This window comes from Notamacropus eugenii, chromosome 1, assembly GCF_028372415.1.
Source record: "Notamacropus eugenii isolate mMacEug1 chromosome 1, mMacEug1.pri_v2, whole genome shotgun sequence".
Taxonomy (NCBI): Eukaryota; Metazoa; Chordata; class Mammalia; order Diprotodontia; family Macropodidae; genus Notamacropus; species Notamacropus eugenii.
This window is the reverse complement of record NC_092872.1, coordinates 462,575,507-462,600,754: the sequence shown is the minus strand read 5'-3', so window position 1 is coordinate 462,600,754 and position 25,248 is coordinate 462,575,507. Positions and strand designations below refer to the sequence as shown.

Below are 25,248 nucleotides of genomic sequence, written 5' to 3'. Positions count from 1 at the left end.
CAGAAGAAATGAAACATAACACATTATGTATCCTTTCTCTCCATCTGCTTTCCCCTCAGTAAGCTCAGGTTTATTATTAATATAATGAATTCCTCCTGCTTCTCTCTCTTTTCCATTAGCCCCAACTCCTAATTGAGTTTTGTTCACTCTGTCCTTTTTCACAGCTAAAGCACTCTTTCCCATATTGCTCCTTGCCCTAAACCCCAAGTCATTTGTAGGTCTTAGTTGCTGTCACTATGTTAATTCAAGGAAATGCCTTAATCATATTATAGTTTTGCCAAAATGTTAAGAGTACCTGAGTCCTTCTGATCTCCAAGAGGCTCCACATTCAAGACTATATACATTTCTCCTCTTTTCGTATTTTTATGGGTTCCTCTGAATTGACCTTCAAACTTATTGGTAAGAAGCTTTCAAACTTCGTGCTTTGGAGAATTTACCATAGGGCTCTTCAAAATTGCATATCCTTCCTGTGTCAAAGCTGGAATGGGTGTTGGAGTGGTAGGATGAAAATTGTACTTATATTCCAGCATCAGTTTCTTTACTATGGGTAACATACTATTAGCCAGAATATTTACTTCACCTCTCATTCCTTGATTTTCCTTCCCTCTCCTGCATTGAAATCCTATTGGAAGGATTTTAGTCAGATGGTCAACAAACATTTATTAAGCTCTTACTATGGGCAAGGCCCTGTGCTGGGTGCTGGGGACAGAAAGACAAGAAAAACTCTCCCTGCCTTCAAAGAGCTTACTCACATTCTGAAGGAGACCACATGTAAATATCTAAGTGCATACAAAATACATACATACATTCATAACCCATATAAAATTGCTTGTCTTCTCAATGAGGGTGAGAAGGTAGGGAGGGAGAGAGAGAATTTGGAACCCAAAATTTGAAAAAAAAAAAAAAAAGAACATTGTTTTACTTGTAATTGGAGAAAAATAAAATACTAAACCCAAAATTAAAAAAAAAAAAGATATATCGAGCAGAAAAGCCTCCTGTAGAAAGTGGGGCTTGAGCTAATTCTTGAAAGAGGAATGAAGAGTCAGAGGTGAGGGCATTCCAGGGATGGGCATAGGGAATAGAAGCACAGAGGCACAGAGAAAGGAGGTGGAGAGTCCTGTTTGAGGAAGTGCATGTAGGCTGGTGTGGTTAAATCCTAAAATGTGTTTGTGTAGGGGGAGGGAGGAGTGATATATAAGAAGACTGGAAAAAAAGGAAGGAATCTGGTTATGAAGAGCTTTAAATGCCAAACAGAAGTTTATATTTTATACTAGAGGCAATCAAGAGATCCTGGAGCTCATTGATGAGGGGTTTTGCATTAGAAAAATCACACCATGGCAGCCAAGTGGAAAATGAATTGGAAAAGGGAGAGACTTGAACAATTAGAAGGCTGCTGCAATAGTTAAGATGAGAGACAATGAGAACCTGAACTAGGGTGGCAGCTGTATTAGTGAATAGAAGGGGACATAGAAGAACTGCTCTGATGGTGGAAATGACAAGACAAGATGGAGGAAGGGGTTGAATAAGAGGGATGAGATAGAGGAGATAAGCCTGACTCCCATATTGTAAGACTGGGTGACTAGAAGGATGATTGTACCCCCCACAGTAACAGGGAAGTTTGGGAGAATGGAGAATTGGGAGAGGGGTGAAGATAATGACTTGTAAGAACCCTGTATCAATTCTAGTTTGAAACGTTCAAGAGGCAGTTAAGGATGTTTAATTATAGCTCATGACAGATCTGGGAATCCTATGGATAGAGATGAAAACTGAAGCACTTCAAAGCTGTTGAGATGACCAAGTGAGAATGTAAAGAAGAGGACTTGGGACAGAACTTGGGAGGATAGCCGTGTTTGGTTGGTGTGTCACATGGATAAAGAACCAGAAAAAGACTGAAGAGTGGTCAGACAGTAGAGAGGAGGGCCAGGAGAGAGCTGAAGCAGGAAATCCTAAAGACAACAAAGTTTTGAGGAGAAGAATGTGATGAACAGCATCAAATGCTGCAGAAAAGTTAAAGATGGGTGAGGAATTAGAAATTAGATTGCCATTAGATTCATCAATTAAGAGATCACTGGTGACTTTGGAGAGGGTAATTTCAGTCGAATTTCACCACAGAAAGTCTAAAGAAAATCCTAAACCAGCCATCTACAGCACAATAGGAAGAATTTGGGAAGAAAGATGATAAAACATTTTTGTTGTTGTTTCAGTCATTTCTGACTTCATGACCCTACTTGGGGTTTTCTTGACAAAGATACTGAAGTGGTTTGCCATTTCTTTCTCCAGTTCATTTTATAGATGAGGAAACTGAGGCAAATAGGGTTAAATGACTTGCATGGGGGTGCATAGTTAGTAAGTGTCTAAGGTCAGATTTGAACTCAGGAAGATAAATCTTGCTGACTGTAAGCTCAGCACTCCATGAAAATGGATCATAATGGCATGAGAGAAAACCATTGATTTTATCTATCTATCTATCTATCTATCTATCTATCTATCTATCTATGCATGTATACATATAAATATAATTTATTTATTTTTCGGTTTTCAATATTCACCTCCACAAGAACTTGAATTCCAAATTTTCTCCCCATCTCTCCCCACTCCCTATCCCAGGACTTCATATATCCCATCCACCCCTTCATCCAGTCTGTCTTCCCTTCTATCACATCCCTTCTTCCATTTCCTTCCCTTCTATTTTCCTGTAGGGCAAAACAGATTTCTATACCCCATTGCCTATACATCTTATTTCCCAGTTGCATGCAAAAACAATTTTTAACATTCATTTTTTTTGTTTTTTTTATTTTTTCATTTTTTTAATGTGTGCACTTTTATTTGAACTGGTCTGAAGTCAGTGTACAGGTAAAGCTCCTCCCCTCCCCCAAGTATTGGCACCAATGTCGTAAAACTTGTAGGGAGACTGTGAAGTGTTCATTCACATCTATGTTGGGGGCAGGGAGGGAATTTAGGGGGCCGTTCAATATAGCCGACAATTTTTTAAAAAAGGAACAAGTATTAAGGCAGAAGATACAAAAAGTTTTTTTTTAAAGGATTACATTAATTTCCATGTAAAGTAATACTAGTACCTTCCCCTTCTCCCCCTCCCCATCTGGATTTATTACTTAGCTCCTTTTATGGAGCTAATTTCTCTATAACAATGTATTATACAATATTTGGAATGACTATTTAAAAAAAAAGCACAAATGTACAATCAAGAGTCCTGGAGACGCACTGTAGAACTTTGGGGATGTTTGCCTCCAACATACTTAGGTTGCTCATCACCTAAAACATTCCAGTTTTTAAATCCTGAGTCAAGCGCCAAAAAAACCCAAAACAAAACAAACCAACAAACAAAACCAAATAAATCCATGCCTTTGAAAAACAAAAACAAAAAAACTTTTTTTGGGACAATTATCATATCACACCCTTTTGACAAAAAATAAAAAATAAAAAAACCCACTCAGTCCATTTAGAAGCATTTGCTGTGGACAATGGAGGGCCCAGATTCATCATACTCCTGTTTGCTGATCCACATCTGCTGGAAGGTGGAAAGAGACGCCAGGATGAAGCCTCCAATCCAGACAGAGTATTTGCACTCAGGTAGGGCAATGATCTTGATTTTCATTGTGCTGGGAGCTAAGGCTGTAATCTCCTTCTGCATCCTATCAGCAATGCCTGGGTACATGGTGGTACCACCAGACAATACAGTATTGGCATACAGATCCTTACGGATGTCAACATCACACTTCCTGATTGAGTTGAAAGGAGTTTCATGGATTCCACAGGATTCCATACCTAAGAAAGATGGCTGGAAGAGAGCTTTTGGGTACTGGAACCTCTCGTTGCCAATGGTGATAACCTGACCATCAGGGATCTCATAGCTCTTTTCCAGAGAGGAGCTAGATGCAGCAGTAGACATCTCCTGCTCAAAGTCTAGGGCAACATAACAGCTTCTCCTTGATGTCACAGACGATTTCCCTCTCAGCTGTGGTAATGAAACCGTACCCTCTTTCGGTCAGGATCTTCATGAGGTAGTCCATCAGATCATGGCCAGCCAGATCCAGATGGAGGATGGCATGGGTAAGGGCATAACCTTCATAGATGGGCACAGTGTGGGTCACACCATCACCTGAGTCCATCACAATACCAATGGTATGACCAGAGGCATACAGGGACAGCACAGCCTGGATGGCAACGTACATGGCTGGGGTGTTGAAAGTCTCAAACATAATCTGAGTCATCTTGTCTCTGTTGTCTTTGGGGTTCAGGGGGGCTTCTGTGAGCAGCACAGGGTGCTCTTCAGGGGCCACATGGAGCTCATTGTAGAAAGTATGATGCCAGATCTTCTCCATGCCATCCCAGTTGGTGACAATACCATGTTCTATGGGGTGCTTCAGTGTCAGGATACCTTTCTTGCTCTGGGCCTCATCCCCCACATAGCTGTCTTTCTGGCCCATACCCATCATCACACCCTGATGTCTGGGGAGCCCAACAATGGAGGGGAAGACGCCCGAAGGGCATCGTCTCCAGCAAAGCCAGCTTTGCACATGCTAGAGCCATTGTCAACAACGAGAGCAGCAATATCATCATCCATGGCAAACTTTGAAGTGGCAGGTTTAAACCCTTGAGAGAGAGGAGGTGGTGCCACCCCTGGAGACAGCGGGGAGGTGAGTGCATGCTGGGTGGGAGAGCTCACAGCTCTTAACATTCATTTTTAAAGAGTTGAGTCCCATGTTCTTTCCCTTCCACCCTCCCCACTCACTCTCATTGAAAAAACAAGTAATTTAATATAGGCTATACATGCGTAGCCATGTGAAATACTTCCATAATAGTTATGTTGTGAAAGACTAACTACATTTCCCTCTGTCCTATCCTGCCCTCCATTTATTCCATTCTCTCCCTTGACCTGTTCTCCCACAATAGTGGTCCCTTCTGATTATTTCTTTCCCCAATTTACTGTCCCTTCTGTTATCTTCCTTCTTCTATCCCCTTCCCCCCACTCCTGCCTTTCTGCAGGATAAAATAGATTTCCATACCCAGTTGAGTGGGTATTATTCCCTCCTTAAGCCAAATCCTATGAGAGTAAGGCTTGCTTATTCTCTTTCTTCTCCCCGCTCTTCTCCATTTTAAAAGCTCTTTCTTGCCTCTTTTACGTGAGATGATTTGCTACATTTTACCTCTCCCTTTTTCTTACTCCTAGTACATTCCACTCAACAGTAAATTTTATTTTTTTAGGTATTCTCCCTTCATATTCAACTCACCCTGTGCCCTCTGTCTGTGAGTGCATGTACACACACACACATGCATATACATATACATATCTACATATATACATACACACATAATATATACACACATGCCTATGCACACCTACACATATATGTATATGTAGATATATACATGTATACATGTATGTATATATGTATGTGTGTATATGTGTAGATAAGTGTATATTATATATGTATGTATGTATGTATGTATTCCTTCTAACTACACTAATATTGAAAAAGGTCTCATGCGTTACAAATTTTTTTTCATGTAGGAATGTAAACAGTTCAACTTTAATGAGTTCATTATGCTTTTTTCTTTCTTGTTACTTTTTCATGTTTCTCTTGATTCTTGGGTTTGAAAGTCAGATTTTCTATTCATCTCTGGTCTTTTCAACAGGAACACTTGGAAGTCCTCTATTTCATTGAAGTTCCATTTTTTTCCTTGAAGTATTATATTCAGTTTTGCTGGAGAGGTGATTCTTGATTTTAATTCTACCTCCTTTGACCTCTGGAATATCATATTCCAAGCTCTTTGATCCCTTAATATAGAAGCTGCTAAATCCTGTGTTTATCCAGATTGTATTTCCACAATACTTGAATTGTTTCCTTCTGGCTGCTTGTAATATTTTCTCTTTGACCTGGGAACTCTGGGACTTGACTACAATATTCCTAGGAGTTTTCTTTTTTGGGGTCTCTTTTAGGAGGTGATAGGTGAATTCTTTTCATTTCTAATTTACCCACTGGTTCTAGAATACCAGGGTAGTTTTCCTTGATAATTTCTTGGAAGATACCGTTTAGGTTCTTTTTTTGATCATAGTTTTCAGTTACACCAATAATTTTTAAATTGTTTCTCCTGGATTCATTTTCCAAGTCAGTTGTTTTCCAATGAGATATTTCACATTGTCTTCTATTTTTTTCATTCTGTTGGTTTTGTTTTATAATTTCTTGATTTCTCATAAAGTCATTGGCTTCCATCTGCTCCATTCTAATATTTTAATTAATTAATTTATTTGTTTTCAGTTTTCTACAATCACTTCCATATATCTTAGATTTTTCCCCTCTTTCCCCTACCTCTCCCCCTTCCTCTCCCCTCCGTCTCTGAGATAGCGTGCAGTCATATATCAGCTATACACATACATCCTTATTAAATACATTTTCACCTTAGTCATGTTGCATAGAAGAATTAAAATGAATTGGAGAAACCATGAAAACAAAACAACGCAAAACACAAGAGAAAATTATCTGCTTCATTCTGCAATCCAGTTCAATAGTTCTTTCTCTGGATGTGGAAGGCATTTTGCTTCAAGAGTCCATTGGGAATTTTTTAGGTCCTTGCATTGCTCTGAAGGCTGTCTACCAGAAAAATTCCTTGCACACTGGGGTTGTTGCTGTATACAAAGTTCTCCTGGTTCTTCTCCTTTCATTCAGCATCAGCTCATATAGGTCCTTCCAGGCCTCTCTGAAGTCTTTCTCTATTCTAATTTTTAAAGAACTATTTTCTTCAGTGAGCTTTTGGACCTTCTTTTCCATTTGGCCAATTCTGCTTTTTAAGGCATTCTTCTCCTCACTGGCTTTTTGGACCTCTTTTGCCATTTGGATTAGTCTATTTTTAAAGGTGTTATTTTCTTCAGCATTTTTTGAGGCTCTCCTTTAGCAAGTTGACTTGTTTTTCATGATTTTCTTGCACCACTACTCTCATTTCTCTTCCCAATTTTTCCTCCACTTCTCTTACTTGATTTTCAAAATACTTTTTGAGCTCTTCCATGGCCTGAGACCATTTCATATATTTTTGAAGGCTTTGGATGTAGAAGTCTTGACCTTGTTGTCTTCCTCTGGTTGTATGCTTTGGTCTTCCTCTGGTTATATGCATTTATCTTCCTCACCCAAAAGGATGGAAGAAAATACCTTTTCACCAAAAATGTAACCTTCTACAGTCTTATTTTTTCCCCTTTTTGTGCATTTTCCCAGGAAATTATTTGACTTTTGAGTCCTTTGTCAAGTGGAGGGTATACTACCCCAGGCTTTGGAGGTTTTGTGCAGCTATTCTCCAAAATATCTTTAGAGACCTGTAAGTTCTTAGTTTCTCCAAAAGTAAAGGGAGAGGTGTTTACTCCTCTCCTGACCTGTGATTTGGTCTCTGAGAAACCACAAGTACTTTTCTGCCCTGGAACTGTGAGTAGAATTCCCTCTCCACAGCTGCCACCAGCTCAGCCACACCAATACTCCTCCTCACCCCACGACTGCCACTCAGGACTGAGATCCAGATCAGTCACTCAATTCCCCCAGTGTCTACAGGCTTAGAGCTTCAGAAGCAGACACAGCTGCTGGAGCTGGGGCTGGATCATGTTCCCCTTTCACCAACCTGAAAGAGCTTTCTCACTTACCTTTGAAGCTGTCTTTGATATTTGTGGGCTGAAAAATCTAGGAACTGTAGCAACTACCCATGACTCAGTGCCTTAAAGCCTGCTTCAGTCCTGTCTGTGCCAGCATGGCCCACTCTGGGCTGTGCTCTGCTCTGAGCCCAGTGCAAGACCTTTCCTGTCAGCCTTCCAGGTTGTCTTGGGCTGGAAATCTTTTTTATGCTGTCATTTTGTGGCTTCTGCTTCTCTGGAATTTGTTTAGAGTCATTTTTATACGTATTTTAAGAGCTTTGGGGGGAGAACTGGAGGAGGTCCATGCTTCTACTGCACCATCTTGGTTCCACCCCACCACTGACTTTTTCTTGAAAAAGGGAAGAGGGAGGTGAGAGGAGAATTGGTAGAGGTTGTCAGTCCAACCCCAGCTACAATATTGTGAGGCTACTATAGAACAGTCTATTCAGTCAAGATGATTTGGGAAGCTCAGAGGTCATGTGTCAATTAATTACTTTCAGTTGATGCTTGAGTACATGTAAATCCAGTGCCCAATTTTATTCCCCAACCTAACTACTTTTGCACACTTCTAGGCAAATACTGAAGGAATCATCTGAATTCTGAGTCAAGAGGGAGTTCATTCCAGGAAGGGAGGAGATGTGCAAATGTAGAGAGAGGAGATGGAGTATTTTGTGGCAGTTACCTGTATAGAAAGAAGGCTGGTTTGGTTGGACCATGGAGTAAGAGAAGGCAAATAATGTATAATACATTTAGAATCCAGATGATTCTTTAAATATTCACTTAGATAAAGTGGAAAATTCTTAACAGAAAAGGCAGACCTTTTCTCTAGCAGAAGCTCATCCTAATTCAAACCACACACATCCTGCTATGACATCACATAGGAAAAACAATAATCTACTCCTGTCATAAATATAAGACAAAGGCTCACAGTCAGTCAACAGATGAACAAGTATTTATTAAGTATATACTTTGTGGCAGGCACTGTGCTAAATGCCAGGTATAACATAGGGGTTTATAACAAAGACATTGAAAAATATCAAAATTCCTCAATTCAACAAATGTTTACTAAACACCTACTATAGGCAACACTGTGCTGGTACTCAGGATGCAGGATGAAAAAGAAACAATCTCTGTCTCTAAGGAGCTTCCATTCTAAATAAGATGTATTAAGAGTTTTGAAAACTGTAAAGTGCTTTATAAATGCTCGTTGTTAATCTTATCGTCATTGTCATTATCATTATCATCACCATTTTCATACAGGCAGCTAAGTGCCTCTTTGTGGAAATGTATGTATGTATGTATGTGTGTGTGTGTGTGTTTCTGTTGTTCAGTCATGTCCAACCCTTCCATGTCTTGTGGACCATACTGTTCATGGAGTTTTCTTGCCAAAGGTACTGGAGCAGTTTTCCATTTCTCTCATATAAAATTATTTTATTTTTAATTTATGAACCAAAACATTTTCATAACATAGTAGAATATAAAAGATGATTGCACATGAAACAGCAGATCTGTTATGTACAATTTGCTATTCCTTTTAAGTATATAATAAAGTTATATTGTGACTTCACAAGGCTGCACATAGAGACATGTACACAACCAGAGATAAAATGAGCATGATAAATTTCTTTTTTTCCCTTTTTTTATTCTTCCCTCCCCCCACTCTAAGGATGACTCTTATTAGACACAAATATGTATATGTATGTTTATATGTAAAATCATTCTGTCTATACTTCTTTTTGTCAGTTCTTTCTCTCGATGCCAATAATATCTTCCTTCATAGTTAATTTTGATATTTATAATAGTTAAAATGACTTTCTCTGGTGGATTAAGACAAACAGAGGTTAAGTAACTTGCATGGGAATCACACAGCTAGTAAGTGTCCTTGGCCAAATTTGTACTCAGGTTTTACCGACTCCAGGTTTAGTGCTCTATCCGCTGAACTATCTAGATGCCATATACTTCTTACATACACACACACATATGTGTGTGTGTGTGTGTGTGTATATGTAATCATAGTGAAGGACCTGGAGTCAGGAAGACCTCAGACACTTATTAGCTGCATGGTCATGGGCAAGTCACTTAACTTCTGCTTGCCTGAGTTTTCCCCACTTGCATGGAGATAATAGCACCTACCCACCAGGGTTGTTGTGAGGATCAAACAAGATAATATTTGTAAAGTGTGTAGCACAGGGCCTGACATAGAGTAAAGGCTATGTAAAAGCTCCCTATTCTCTCTCTTCTACTTCTCCTTATCCATTGTTGCATATCTCTCCAGCACAGTTTTATCAAAGCCAGGATTCCATCATATCCATCCATGTTAAGCCACACTTGTCTTCCTTGGCACCAACCTCAAAAAATGCATCATTTGCCTATTACCCCTTTATTTAAGTGCTTCTTGATTAAAGACCTCTGTAAAAAGCAGTATTTCCTTTCATTGGTCTTGAGTCCACTTCTTTCAAGCTTTAGTTGGGAGGGGGAGCTGGAAATCAATGAGCTCTAGGATCCTGGGATTTGGCAAGGGGCTGGTGAGGCCTATTCATCTCCCTCCCTTCATGCTTTTGCTGACTTCAGTCACAGGGAAACAGATCCAGCCTCTTGACCTTCTCTTGTAATTGACTTTGGGTTCCTGACATGCTGAGCTCAAAGGCACCAGAGCTGAGGCCAATCTGTGTTAACTCTACAGATTTCAGCTTTGTAAACATTCAGCATACACAGAATGCTACCTCCCGTGTGCAGTTCAATACCGACATCTGTCAGATTGGAACAGTTTGGGTGCCTAGAGGCAGGGGGTGAGAGTAAGTGACCCCTAACAATTCCCCCCTGGTCCTGGAAAGACTGTGATTTCAGTGGAAAATAAGTAGTGTATTGTCTTCTGTTTTTATGAAGATCTTTGGAAGCTATGGGGATGAATCCCATATAAACAAAATTATATTACCAGGCATTTGGGACTGGCAATCGAATCTTTTATGACCAAGTGCATGGGCTTTTACTAGAGAGCACATTTTCTCCAACTTAAATCTTCAAAATTGGAGTTGCCACCTTTAAAGGGTAAGCTGTCCAAATGTCCTTGCTGGTCAATGAAACTTCTCCAAGGATTAGAAGGGAAATTAACACTTTCCTTCTCTGGCACCAGCAAAGAGCTGATGGTGTCAGACTGCTCACAAGGAGCTGAGGGAGCATTAAATTCCCAAGAGACCAGGATATTAAGCCAGAGCAAGCTTTGATGTTTATAAGAGCTCTTTTTACCACTGGATCAATTGTAAACTATCTGTTCAGTACTATTATAATTAGTAAAACAGTGAATATTGAGTAGCTTCTCTGTGATGTGCATGAATCTCAACCTTATAATCCTAAGCACAAATTTTAAAGTGGTTAACGTGTGACTTTGACAGGCTAAGTCAAAGAAGTTTAGGTAAAAATAGTTATTGTTTAATGGTGGGAGGACTAAGATATTACTGTGGAGAATAATGAAAGCTATGCAGCTGGGAGCTCTCTGACTGGAGGAATTCAGAAGAAAGAGTCTGGCTTCTGGGACTGGCTCCACAAGGCTGCCCAGAAAGACATACACACAGCCTAATGAGGGCCACAGATGGAGCTAGCTCCTCATAGCATCATAGATTCAGCATTGAATAGGACTTTAGAGGTCATCCAGTATAATCTCATCATTTTATAGTTGAAGAAACTGAGGTACAGAGAGGTTAGACCAATGTCACACATGTTCATCACATTTACAGATGACACAGAGCTTGAAGGGATTGTTAACACTCAGGAGGTTAGTCAGGATCCAAAAAGATCTTGACAGGCTAGAGCTTCCCTCTCTGTCTAGAGAGAGAAGAGAAGAGAAGAGAACAGAACAGAACAGAACAGAAGAAGGGAGACAGAGAGACAGGAAGAGAGAGAGAGAGTCAGGAAGACAGGGAGAGAAGGAGACAGACAGAGAGAGAGACAGATAGACAGAGAAGGAGGAAGACAGAGAGACAGACAGAGAAGAAGAGACAGATAAAAAGAGGAGAGACAGAGAGAGAGGGAGAGGGGGAAAGAGAGACAGAGAGACAGGAAGAGAAACAGGGAGGGAGAGAGACAGACACGGAGAGGAAAGAGACAAAGGGTGGAGAGGGAGAGAGAGAGAGATTGAGAGAAAGACTTTTAGTTTGATGGGAAGAAAAATTGCCTAACAATAAGAACTCCCCCCAAAATGAAATGGGCTACTTCCAGTGGGGTCCCCATCACTGAAGATCTTCAAATGGGATCCTGGATGAGGACCTGTAAGAGAAATTCCTTTTCTCATACAGATTAGATCAGATGACTTCTGAAGTACCTTCTCATTATGAGATACTGTGACAGGACGGAGATTCTTCCCACTGGAAAATGAAATTTTAGAAAGGGAATCTTGTCTACTTCCTGACAGTCTGTGCACAGGAAACAGTTGATCCTTATTCTTATTGTAATATTTCTTGAATTTCCCCTCTGTCCACATTGCTGCCTCTCTAGGACACTGAGCGTTCTTTCCCCTACTGTGTGACTTCCTGATAATTCTAGGAATGTGGGGATTCTCAGAGGCAGGACGTGAGGCTAGTTGACCTAAGAGTTGACCTTAGCTATCCTCAGAACTAGTAGAGCTGCAGGTGGCATAAGCCTTAGCACTAAAGGCAAAGGACTTGGGTTCCAATCTTGCCTCTCATGCTTACTGTCTTTGTAACTTTGGGAAAGTCACTTAAATTCTCAATTGCCTCAGTTTCTTTATTTGTAAAAATGAGGGGCTTGGACTAGATGGCTTCTGATGTCCCATTCCCCCTCTAGATTGATGACCCTAGTATGAGGCATCTGAGGCTTTCTCCAAATATATTAACATCTTCCCCAGATGGGTACACTTTCAACTCTTTCTGTTGAAACTTGTCCTGCAACTCAGTTGCTCATCTCCTAGTGCCCACCTTTACCTCCTACCCTTGTTGGAGCACAGACCAGATTCTCTGGAGAATAGGTTGTGCCCTCCCCTAGTCTGCCTCTGGATTTCTGGAATCTGTGATTTCAGTCAAAAAGAAAGTGTTTCCTGATTTTTTCAGGGCTTTATACATTTGGAGGATGAACCCCATATCAACAAAAACATATCACCTTGCAAGTAACAGTGGTAATTGAGTTTTGTGGCTAATTATGATGTTAATTCTAGGGAAAGCAAAGTATGAGTCAATGGAAGAAGGAATGATGAACAACCCAATGTCTTCTTTCTCTCCTACCACCAGGAGAAATCAATTGCATTGAAAACATAAGGTAAGGTAAAATTCCTCCTGGTCTGACTGGCTCCTGGCCAGGCTACCATATTTTTAGAGGTAAGAAGAGTAATTTTAATGGACTCAGTTTGTCCATTTTTAATATCAATATGGTCTTTAATGAAGATGTGTCTGACCGAAAAAAATATATATAACCTGTATATGTACATATATTATATATATACATATATATATGTATATATATATATAAAATGAAGATGCATCTGTAACGTGATGTGTGGTTTATAAACAGTTTTTTACGTGACCTTGTGCAAAGTGCTTCATCTCTGGGAGTATATGGGATTCCATGTCTTCATCTATAAAATGTGGAGGTGTTGATCTCTGGTGTCCTTTGAGATCTGAAGCTATGATCTAAAGACATGTATCGCTGTGGGTGCAATGGGCTTTATTTAACAGATGTACCCTGCATTGATTTGTGGAAAATAGAATCCTGTTTTCCCCACTGACTGAAAAGAACTACTTAAAATGTGCTTTTTTTTCATTTCTGAGTGACCTTTGAAATCATAAGCTACTCAAAGGGCAGTGGAAAGAGGTCTGGTAGATACAAATTGGCTGCAGTCTGGGATAGAAATGACTTGGGATAGAAAAGATGTCATCAAGGGCGTATATAACTGGAAAAACAGGTGGATCCATCATGCAGTGAGCATGAAGGATAACAGATGGACAACCTGTCTCTGAGACATTCAGAAAAGTAGAGAAAGGCCTGCAGTATATAGGATGGAACCTCTACAGCAGCTTTATGGAAAGACCTGTTCAAGAATCACCCAGAATGAGAAAGCAGGGATGAATGTTAAATGACATTGGGGGAGGGAATGCCCACTCCAATTTGATCATGAATCAGTAGAACTAGCAAAGAATCTGATTGACCTGCAGCCAGCAGTGACTCCTACAATATTAGCTATAAGTTTTTCTCCCATTTTCACCCGTGACCTCTGTCAATAAACACAAGGATTTTAGGAAAATTCCTATTTAGAGGAACCCTGTGGAGAATTCTGTAGGAAAGAGGAGAATACTTTTGTAGCTCAAGAAATCTCCTAGTAATTATTTGGTTGCTAAATTGAGGTTTTCATGTTTGGGCCCTTCTTAAAGTAGGATTGACTTAGTTTCTTTTTGGGGGAAGTTTGAGATTGGGTCTCCTAATCTTGCCCAGGCTGGAAGTGAAGAGGCTACTCAGGAGTTGATCAGAATACTAATTAATATGGAAGCTTAAACATGCTCCCTTTTCCCAACTTGGCCCAATTTTTTCCTCTTTAGGTAAGCTGGTGGCCCTTTCCTCTCAGGAGTGCACCATTTGGACATTCAGTTAGCTTTAGGATCTACTGCAGCTCAGAACTCCTGTGTTCAAGCAATCCACTACCCTCTCCAGCAGAGGCAACCACTGGTGTGTGCCACCATGGTTCAGCCTTTGGACTGTAATCATTCAGAGAAATGAAGGATTTAGAGCTGGAGGGGACCTTGGAGGTCATCTAGTCTAACTCCTTCATTATACAGTTGAGGAATCTGAGACACAGAGAGGCTAAGTGCTTAAGCAGATATTTCGTAGCAACCATTACCATTTTCTCCTGGCTACTTCCCAAACAGCTCTTAAAATGGGAACCTCCTACAACTCATCTAGAGATTCATGTTCTGTTCGAAGTCCACTCCTACCCATAAATAGAGATTCAGCTACACATAAAAGCCTTCAAAGAATATCTCTTTCTCTGTCTCTCATAAGCCAGTCAACATGCCTACTATGTGCTAAGCTGTTGGTCCTTTGCTTGGAAGAGGACCAATGACATCATGGGGTGATAGTCTGACCTATGAGAATTGGATTTAAGTGAGGCAGAGTCACACAAATGGTCAGCCTTACTCTTTCTTCCAGAGTCATCAAAGTATAATGGCAGGTCAAAAGTCAGGACCACTGGGATGGCCCTGGATGCAGTGGATGACCTTGGTTCTTCCATGTCTGACCAAGGTCTAAGAACTTCGCAGAACCAGCTTCAGCTAACTTCGTAGCCTCTGGAGCAAACTGTTCTCATCCATCCATTCCATCTGTCTCAGTCCATCATAAGGAAGTCTTCACATGCTTGGAGTAGACATCCCCCTAACTCACTGAGGAGTTTGAGGCCTGTCAGTTACTGTCAACCTCCTTTAGCCCATCTGCCAAGAGGTTTTACCTAGGCTACTATGGGCCAGGCTCTGTGCTAATTAATCCCCATTGTGTGGGGGGATACAAAGAAAGGTCAAAGACAGTCTTTGACCTCCAGGTCTTTGACCTCACGGACTAATGAGGGAAATAAGTACAAACAAGTTATATACAAGATTTATTGGAGATAATCAACAGAGGAAAAGCATTAACATTAATGGGCACAGAGGAAAGTTTCTTGTCAAAGATGGGATTTTAGTTGAGACTTGAAGGAAGCCAGGAAGGCCAGGAGAGAGGACAGAGTTCTAGTCATGGGGCACAGCAATAGGAAAGGAGTTGTTTTACAGTAAATGATAATCAGGGTTGTACTGGAGCAGGTTTGTATGGGCACTGGAGGGCCAGTTGTTCAATTTCCATTTTGAGTATTCACACCTCGGAAATCAGCGAATGTTACAAATCAAGGCTTGATTTATTTTGTTGCTTATTGTCTGGACTTAAGAAAGTGATGGAGGAAATTTTAGTAATGCATATTAAATGTAAAAGTGTGCCTTGCTTTCTAAGAGCCATTTGTTAAACATTTGTCAGCTCATCGTTGAGCTATTCCAACAGATAATGTAAAAAGTGTGGGGGTGAAAAGAGAGAGGGGAGATTCATTAAAGCAAATCAGGTCTTTTTTAAAAAAAGAGAGAAAAGGAAAGAAAATTGACAAACGACATTTCAGAGTGTTGGAATCGTGGGTGTGGTAGCTCTGTGTTGACATATGTTCTATATAGATAGGTGATGAATTTCACTCTGTACCAGAATGTCAATCTAGAGGCATTTATGTAATTTTAGTATTTTAGTACAGTAAAGATCACATTTGTATGTGTGATCACACCAAGCACATTGCCAGGCACATAGTATTTAATAAATACTTTTCATTCATTTATCCATTCATTCATTTATTCATACATGCATGGGCTCAGGACATCCTAAACAACCATGGGTTGAATTTTATCTAGTACCAACCCTCATCCAGTGTGTAAGCAGAATTAGGTTGTGTTTGGATTTCCCCCAACACTGTTGAAGTCATTCTGAAGGTGTAACCCAAGAGATAGCTGGGGCATACTGGACAGAATGTTGGATTTGGACTGTAGAACACCTGGGTTCTAATTCTGTCTGTGGCTAGATATAGTGGCACACGTCTGTAATCTCTTCTAAGAGCGAAGTTGACTCTGGTTCAATGTTTAAGGTTGGGAATTCTGAGCTGTAGTAGGGGTAAAGACAATAGGGTTCTGCATTGTCTGGCACCAATATGAGGAATCTCCAGGAGTGGGGAGCCACCAGGCTGCCCAAGGAAGAATGAGGCTGCCCAGGTAGGACATGGAACAACACAAAGCATCCAAATTGGGAATAGTGGGATTTGGCCCATCAGTGGCTGCTGCATTTCTAGCCTGAGATAGGGAGATCCAGTCTCACATACAAAGTCCTGTCTCCAACACTATCTAGCTGTGTCATGCTAAGCAGGCAAATAAACTTCTTTGAGGCTGTTTTCCTATCTGCAAAATAGGGATAATAATACCTTTATTATCCCACAATGTTCCTGTGGGCCCTAAAATGAAAGAAATTAATGCAAAATGTTTTGCAAACTTTTAAACAATAACATCAACCCTCACTGTGACCTTAAAGACAAGCTTGACATAATCTCCTTATGTTCTGACTTTCTCCTACTGCCTATGTCTCCCCTAATGTTGAAAAAAGCCCTCATTTAACTATTGCATCCCTTTAAGCTATCATACCAAGTCCCATATCTCTTCATTGTTCCATATTCAGATTCCTAGAGAAAAGTCCTCTCTTCTCATTCCTTTCCTGAACCCTGGTAATTAGAAATTTCTCTCTCTGAAGTTGCCAATAATCTCTTAATCGAAACATATAGTAGCCTTTATCTCAGTCCTCATCCTTCTTGACCTCCCTGTGGCCTTTGACACTATTGACCACCTTCTCCTCCTGGAGGCTCTCTCCTCCCTGGGTTTTCATGATGCTTCACTCTCTTGGTTCTTTTTCCATCTGTCTGATGACTCTTTCTCAGGCTCCTTTGCTAGATCATCATACATATCTCATCTCCTGATCATGGGTGCTCCCTAAAGTTCTGCTTTCATCTCTCTCTAGGTGATTTCATCAACTTCCATGGGTTCGATAATTCTATCTTTGTAAATGATTCCCAGATCTCTGTATCCATTTCTCTACTCTTGATTGACAGTCCAATGCCAGCAACTATCTTTTGGACATTTTAAACTGAATGTCTCACAGATATTTCAGGATCAACATGTGCAAAACAAAAAACTCATATTTCCTCTAAAACCCACCCTTATTCTGAAGTTCCCTAGTCATCCAGATTCACAAATGTTGAGTCGTCCTTAACTCTTCATGCTCCCTTATTCGACATATCTAACTAATGATCAAGTCTTGTCAATTCTCTTACCACAATATCTCTTGTCCCTGTGCTTTTCCCTCTGCTCATGTGACCCCTATCCTAGTTCATATCCTCCTCACCTCTCACTTGGACTATTGTCAAGCCTTCTTAGTTGTTCTCCCTGACCCAGATCTCTCCCTGCTCCAATCCATGCTCCACACAGCTGCCTAAGTCAAGTGTGACTATGTGGTTCCTCTGTTCAGCAAACTCCATTGACTCCTACTGCTTCTAGAATTAAATAAGAACTTCTTTGTTTGGCACAGAAAATCCTTTGCTGTGTGCTTCTGTATACCTTTCCAACCTTGTTATAAAGCTTTTCTTGCATACTACAGTCCAGCCAACCTGTTCCTGCTGTTCCTCACACATGCCATGCTATCTCTAGTCTCAGTACCCCTTGCCTGGAATGGACTCCATCCTCATCTCGTCCTTTTAGAATCCCTAGATCACTTCAATTCTCAGATCATATGTCTCTTCTATTTCCTGATCCCTCTAAATATAATGATCGTACCCCCAAATTACTTTATGTTTACTTTGGACATATTCATATATATACATTATTTCTCTAGATGGAATATAAATCTTTTGAGGACAGGGACTTAGCACAAAACTTGAAACATAGTAGGTTTCAATTGTTTGATTGGAGAGAAGGAAAACTATGGCATCATAGCAATCCCATTAGAGACACTCAATCCTTGGTTGGTCCATGGGAAAACCCTGATATTGGATGAAGTTTCTACCTTCTCAAAGAAAGGATCCAACATCCTCCAAAGCAGGACAGAAATAACCAAAAGGTTTGTGAAATGGAGACCCTCTGACAAGAAAAATGCCTTGTGGGTGGGGTGAGGGAGGAAGATAAAACATCCTGATAAGCTTTGTCTTTGTTCTTTCTAACCATCATGTGGAGTTGTACAGTGCTCGCCTTCAATAAATCATGCAGGAACTAAACTCAGAGCATCATTTGAAATGCTGATGTATGAGGTGAACAAATTAGCAGATATGAAAAATTCATCTCTGAATATATTCAGAATTTGCTATGATACATGAGGTCTGGTGTTTAAGGGAAATAATTTACTAAAGAGAAACAGCCGCCTATTCATGATGCTAGTTGTTTGGAGGGTAACCTACAAATGGCAGAGACACAGCATTCTTCTGCATGTTAAATGCACAATCAAAGAACCATCTGCCCCAAATGATAATTATTGAAATTGACAGACAATTCCATTAAGTGTAATCTTCATATTGAGAATTTCAGGAGCAGCATGAGAGAAGAGTGTATATTAAAGATTTATTATGCTTATGAACTATTTTTACACCATTAGAGAAAACAAGATGAAAGTAAATTATTTCATAAAAAGCCCTTCAAATGAGTGTATACATTTAGCTTTGTTAATTGCATGCATATATTAAAGTACTTTCAGTGCCCTACCATTCTGTTTGGCATGCACCTTGTACTGGAAAATGCCCATTTGAACAGTTTGCTAGTTTGGAGACTATTTTCTTCCACAATGTTACATGTATTAGAATATTTAATGAAATGGAAAACAATAGGGTCTGACTATAAATTCACCAAACAATCCATCTTGAGGGACACCCCCCCAAAACCCCGACATAATTATTATACAATTGTTGTTTGTTGTTTTTAAAATAAGTGGTACCATAGAAATTTGTTAGGACAATTGGTATATTTAAAGAGGAAAATATAATGGTTAAGACAGGTACTAATATTTTTATATTATCTCTAATTTTCCTCTCAAATTTCTTTCAGATACCTTAATTGCATATTTGCAGAGACTTCTAGCCTTGTCTGAGCATTGTGTTTCAATCTTAACTTCATCTAATTTGCATTTTTATGTTCAAATCATGATCTCCCTGTTACACCTCATGCTTGCCAGATCAACCTGACTCTTTTATTATCTCTAGGGCTTATTTACTTAGATCCTTTTATTCTTCAGGTGAATGTATTCTCTTCTTTTTTCAGCTACTCCACACTTATAATGACTGGATTCTATACCTACAATTACTACCATTGAACTTGATTCTCTGTCCTATAGGTGAGATACTGGACTTCACATGTGCCTTAGTGGGGAGGCCCTCTTCTGGGTTTGATGGGGTTCAAAACGTGCCCTGGACAAGTAGCATGATACATGCTCATATTAACTAGGAATGAAGAGAGGTGGAGTGGAAACTTTGTGACTCTGGTACCCATGGGTGGAGATTTGGGGGCACTTTAAGGATGCTCCTCGGTGGAGGGTTGGGATGGAAGGAGGAAATCAGGGATAGCCAGACAGTATCTCACTTTATTCTGCATCAGTTCATGCAAGTTTTTCAGAATTCATTGAAATTGTCTCTTTCAATTTTTCATGACACAATAGCATAATGTTACATTCATCTGCAATAATTTGTTCAATCATTTTCCAGCTGATGGTGATCTCCTTAGCTTCCATTATTTGGTATTACAAAAAGATTTGCTATTGACATTTTGGTGCATTTGAATCTTTTCCCTCTTTCATTCATCTCTTTGACACTATAGGTTTAGTTAAGTTGACATCAGTGAATCAAAGAATATGTGACATTTAGTGACTTTTGAGACAGTTCAAAACTGTTTTCTAGTATGTCTGGACTAATTCACAGCTCCAACAAAGCATTTTATGAACTTGTTTTCCAGCAGCTTCTCCAACATATTATTTTCCTTGTTTTCAACTTTGCCAACTGATGGGCATCAGATGGAACATTAGAGTTGCTTTAATTTGCATTTTTCTAATTACTAGCACTTTGTTTTTCATATAGGGACTGATACTTTGGATTTCTCCTTTTAAAAACTTCCTATATTTCCTAGCTGATAACACACACATTCCAAGTCTATGTGCTCTCTCTCAACTGTTATATATGCTGTTCCCTGGATGTGCCATTGTTTCTCCCATATCCATACCTTTGGATGGGCTATTCCCTATGCCTGGAATACCGTCCCTCTTCACCTCTAGTACCTCTGGGTACCCCTAATACACTTTAAGGCTCAGGCCAAGTGCCAGATCCTTCAAGAGGCCCTTCCTAACTCTGCCAGTTGTCAGTACTGTTCTCCCCAGTCCAGCCATTGTTATATACTTAATTTATGTTTATCACGTATTTACCTATCTATGAATATGTTATACTCTCTTAGTTGAATGTAAAATTCTTAAAACCAGGCACTGTTTCACTTTTGTAATGGTATCCTCAGAGCTAACATAGTACCTGGCACATAGTAGCACTTAATAAATCATTAAAATTAATATTTAAATATTTTTGATTGATTGGGATGTGCCACATGGTACAGGTGCCTCAAAGATATGTATTAATACAATTCATTCATTACATTATTGGCAAAAATAGTTCCCAATGAATCATTTTTTCAACAGCAGGCTCGATTTATGATTCATTAAAACAAAAGTGGATAATTATAATGCCCACACATGCTATATCAGTATAGCACCTATCTACTGCTTCTTCATTCAACTGCTTAAAAAGAATGAAGGAATCAGTAGTAGGATTTCTTGAATGATTTTTCTCCCAAGACTGACTCATTTATATAAACATCTTTAATAAAAGTTGTTATAGCACCATACAACAAAACCTCCACCAAAATTCTCTTCTGATTTTTCATCATGGAGTAGAGAGGACTGTGGGTAGCAGAATCACAGAATCTCCAAATTGGAAGGGAACTGGAAGATCTTGTCCAACCATATCTAGCCAAGAATCCCCTTGGGACTATCTCCAGCAAGCACTTGTGTAGCCCTCACTTCAGACCCTAAAATGAGATGAAATGCAATAACTCCAGAAACAACCCATTTACTTTGGGAAATCTCTAATTATTAAGGACATTTTTTTCAATTATCCCTAAATCTTTTCTCTGTAACTTTCACATATTTCTCTAGTTCTTCCCTTTGTGGTTAAGTAGAGTGAATCTTATCCCTCTTTTACATGGCAGTCATTCAGAAACCTGGACAGCTAAACTATCCTACAAAGGTCTTCTCTTCTCCAATCTAAATCTCTGCTTTTTCTTTCCTTCCTTCCTTCCTTCCTTCCTTCCTTCCTTCCTTCCTTCCTTCCTTCCTTCCTTCCTTCCTTCCTTCCTTCCTTCCTTCCTTCCTTTCTTTCTTTCTTTCTTTCTTTTTTCTGCAGTTAGGTGACTTGCCTAGAGTCACACAGTTGGTAGTGTCTGGGGCTGGACTCAAGTCCTCCTGACTCCAGGATCAATATCTATTGGGCCACCTAGCTGGCCCCCTACTTTTTTTTTCAATTGATCTTTATGGAGTATTTTCTCTGATTGTCTCACAATCTTCATCACTTCTTATAAATGTATCAATCAATGAATGTCATTCCTAAAATGTTTTGCCAACACTGAGCACCATGCCCCACATATGATCTTACCAAATGAGATAGTCTAGAAAAACAACAACACATTCTGTTTTGAGGATCCTCTCTCAGAGCACTTGTGGCAGGCTGTCTCTACTTCAGACACACCCTCTCTTCTGCCTCATACTTTTTCTTCCTGATCACACCTCTGCTCATCTACAAGGAAAATGATTCTGGCAAATGCCTCAATGAAATCCAGGTAAACTATACCTTTGAAAGTTTCCTTTTCTACCAGTGTAATAACCCTGTCAAAAAAGGAAATGTGCTATCACGAGATGTTTTGGTTTGTTTTGAGACTGGGTCTCCCTATCTCCTTTAGACTGGAAGTACAGTGGTCACTCACACACCAGACGTTTCACAATATTGATTGTCACAGAAACTTTAGTCTGCTTAATTTTTCTGACCTGAGCTAATTCATCCCTCCTTAGGCAACCCAGTGACCCTGAGAACCTGGGCTCACCACATTGGCATCTGATTGGCACTAGCTCATTGCAGCACAAAACTCTAGCAGCCTCAGGCATGAAACCAAATGGCATCAAGTGATTCCACTAACCCATGGCTCACATGAGTTGCTCTTGATAAAGCCATGAAGAATCTTCCTGATCAATACTTCATTTTCTCAATGCCCAGAAACCATCCCTTTAATAATATATTATACAATCTTGTCAGGAATTGAATTCAAACTTGACAGTCTACAGTTTACAGACTCAATTCACTTCCCTTTCTTGAAAAATTTATTACATTTGTTTTCCTGTCCTACAGCATCTCTCCCATTCTCCAAGATCTTTTGGGTTTAGCAATCATATCTACCAGTTGGTTTTGTTTTGTTTTGTTTTGTTAGCAACTTTACTGGATGATTCTAATGGGATCTGTGGGTTGGCATTATTATTCCTTGCCATATCAGTAGCTGCATCTTTCTCAGAGAGTTCAGCTTTTCCAACTCCTTCAGAAAGACCTGGTTATGTGTATTCTTTAGCTCCAGGTTGCTTGTGATTCCATCCCTGACTGAACTGCTGTCCATCTTTCCATACCTGGTAGCAATAAACTGTGAGTGGCAATAAACCATCTGGACCCATCCTAATGCACTATGTACCATTCACCTGAACTCTTTTCCAAATGTTTAGTGATCCTTTTGCTCTTTCTTATCTGCTACACTTTCTTCCATATAACAACCTACTAATACAGATCAGGATTCCCATTTTCCTCTTCATATCCCTTTTCTTTGTTTTTAATATTCACAGGAACAGGTTCAGTGCTTCTGCTGCTGGTACAGGCTTCCTCCTCACTCTGTCCTCCTGGTGTTTGCATGGCTGTCTTCCTTATGGTGCTAGAGAATCTTCAGCTCTAAACTGCCCTGTTCTAGGTGGGTAATCTCTAATCTACACTCTCTCAGCACAGATCTTGGCTTCATAGGGTTTAGCTTGCTGCCTGGTGCTTCCTATACATGCATCCTTGGGCTTCTTGTCCTTCCTGCTTGGGGAGGGGACTATGTGGTAGGAAGGGATTGCTTTGACTCCTATAATTACATGCCCGCTACTCAGTGAAGCCCTTCTTCCATTTCTAAGGAATATTTTATTTTCTCTGAAGACCCAAGGTGTTCCTTCTCTTCTATAGAGGAGGCCAACTTGAACTTTAAGCCTAGATAATAATTACCTGGTCCCCCCAGAAAGTCAAACATTATGTAGTCTATGGTGGTCACTACAAATGCCTTCCTAATTTGCTGGAAACAAGATTGTTGGACTTCAGGCTTCTCATTGTTGCTTATAGTCAACAAGTCAACAAGCATTTATTAAATGCTTATTATGTCCCAGTCACTAAATGCAGGGCATATAAATACAAACAAAAAGAAATACAGTTCCTGAAGAAGCTGAAAATCGGGAGGGGTTCGAAGGGACCTGCTTCAAGGGCTTGGTGGAGAGAAAGTCCAGAGTCAGGAATAAAGCCAAAAGAGGAGTGAAGGAGTAAATGTGACTGGCCCAAGCACTTTCTTAAAGTAAAAGCTCTGGGAGGAAATGACCAGTCAGAGGTAGGGAAGTTCCTAGGTCTGATGGAGAAAGAAGTCCTCAGAGTCAAGAGCAGAGCCATGAAAGGAGTGAAGCGTGTGTACTGTGACCAACTCCAGTGCTTAACCGTTCTGGAAAACTGCTTGTTTATCACCCGTGTGAGTTTCTCAGTCACTGGAAACTCTCAACTGAGATTTTAACTATAGCAGCGTCCTCACATGTTCTCCTAAAGTGAGCAAAGAACTGTTTCTTCTTACTCAACTGCCTTTGATTGGCAGCTAGCTGCTATCACCAGTGGTCCAAAGCAAAGAGCTGCTGAATGTAGGGAACACAATTACCAGTCACTTTCCTCCTCTTCTTCCTCTTAAAACTTTTCCCAAAGATCTGAAAGTGAGAGGAACTGGGTTCAAATCCTAATTCTGATCCTTTCTACTAGTATGACCTCAGGCAAATCATTTACCTTGACTAGGTTTCTTTTCCATCATCTGGAGGTAAAAAGGAAAGAGGGAGGGAGTATGGCTAGGGAAGCTCTGAGGATGTCTTCTAGAATTAAAATCATTTTAGATTATTTTATTTTAATTTAGTTTATGATTATTTTGGTTTTTGGAAGCCAACTCCATTTTCCTGTTCCTCAACTGCTCTTCAGCCTGTTCTCAAGGGCTATGCCAGAGGAATGTACACCCCAGCTGGTCCTGCCAAACTGGCAAGCCTTTGCTTAGCACCATCTGTCTATTGTGCAAGTTCAAAGAGACTCACCAGTAGATTGGCCACGTGGTGGTGAATATTTCAGCCATAGTAACTGATGAAGATCATTTCATTATGATGTTCAGTAAAAATGTCATTGACTCTGGAGACAGAGGCCCTGGCTTTATGTTTCACTTATGATAATTACTACTTGTGTGACTGAGAGTAAGTCATTTAAATTCCCAGAGCTTTCAGTTTCCTTATCTGTAAAATGAGAGAGGTTGGACTAGATGACCTCCAAAGTCCTTTTTTGTTCCAAATCTATGATTTCCATGACCCATAATCTTTAGGAAGTAATATTCTATCTAGAAAATTTTTGTTATTCAATCATTTCAGTTATATCCAACTGTTTGTGATCCCATTGGGGGGGTGTTTCTTGGCAAGGATACTGGAGTGGTTTGCCAATTCCTTCTCCACATCATTTTAGAGATGAGGAGCTGAGGCTGAGGCAAACAGGGTAAAGTGACTTGCCCAGTGTCACACGGGCAGTAAATGTCTGAGGCTGAATTTGAACTCATGAAGATGAGTCTTCTTGATTCCAAGACCAGTACTCTATTTGCTCCTCCTCCCTTTTATAGAGAATAAGATAAAACATATTAAGTGCCTGAATATTT

At 40.0% G+C, this 25,248-nt stretch overlaps 1 pseudogene; it reads right to left on the bottom strand.

The window, feature by feature from the left end:
• Positions 1 to 3,456: 3,456 nt before the first annotated feature.
• Positions 3,457 to 4,585, bottom strand: LOC140526803 (actin, cytoplasmic 1 pseudogene; annotated as a pseudogene).
• Positions 4,586 to 25,248: the final 20,663 nt, after the last annotated feature.